We start from the raw sequence: 1,062 nt of genomic DNA, 5'->3' as shown, positions 1-1,062 counted from the left end.
GGTCTGCAGTCGGGAAGAGGACTTGTTGATTTGAGGCCTGTGAGTGGGTCCCCCGTCCGTTCCTGGAAGTGACAGGGGAGAGGCGGCTCTGGCCAACGGAGGGCCACAGCTCCTGCAGGATGGGCCTGTGCTGTTAGCGTCTCCCCCGAACCCCCCGCCACGCGCCATGATTGTCTCGCCTTTGTGGCCCATCGCCCCCGTGTGCCGGGAAGCCAGCCGTGGCCCTCCGTGCTCGCTCTGGGGGGCCCCCACACCAGACGGTGGCTGGAGCGCTGTCATGGCAGCTTGGTCACTCTCTGGCGTCTTGTCACCTGTAAACCAGGCTGCGGGTCATTGTGTTGAGAGTAAACCTTCGCTGGTGGCGATGGGGTGTTGTCAGGAATGTCAGGGCGGAAGCATATTTCAGATGGTAGAAGGTTACGGAATGTGCAGTGAATTAGTAGCCGGAGGACACGCTTTTGCCTCCTGCTCCCAGCGCTGAAATCCTGCCCCTAAGCCCAGGGGCACCTAACCTTGGCACTTGGCATCTCCCCAGTGACAACCTCCTTCATTCAGATCATCAAACTACAGTCCTTTCATCCTTCACAATCGGGCCCAGTGCCGCCTCCTCCAGGAAGCCTGCTTAGACTAAATCATTGAACCCTGAGAAAGGCTGAGATCATGATGCAGTAAAATTGAACCCAGGTAGCCAAGACGATTCAGGTCAGCCCGAGGCTCTGTCCCTCACTAATCATCACGGGAAAGTCACTCACCATCTCTGAGTCTGTGTTACCAGGTGTGAGTTGAGGGTATGGACGGGATGGGTGTCTGATGTCGGAGGCATTTCAGGGAAAGCTCTGGGCTGGGGGCTGGCACGTAATGAGCACATGGTGAGTGTCTGTTGGTGCGGCTGCTTGCACTCAGCTCCACCCCACGCCCAGTGCCCGGCAGAGGTATCCCGACCGCCCTCGGTGACGCTGCCCTCTGACGCCCTGCGCCGTCCCTTCCCCTTCGGTGGGGGCAGGCCCCAGGGACTCACTTCTAACCAACAGAGTCCACGAGTGATGGAGTGTCCCTTCCACG

This window comes from Suricata suricatta, chromosome 5 (assembly GCF_006229205.1).
Source record: "Suricata suricatta isolate VVHF042 chromosome 5, meerkat_22Aug2017_6uvM2_HiC, whole genome shotgun sequence".
Lineage (NCBI taxonomy): Eukaryota > Metazoa > Chordata > Mammalia > Carnivora > Herpestidae > Suricata > Suricata suricatta.
The sequence above is the reverse complement of the archived record's forward strand: the minus strand, read 5'-3'. Positions refer to the sequence as shown.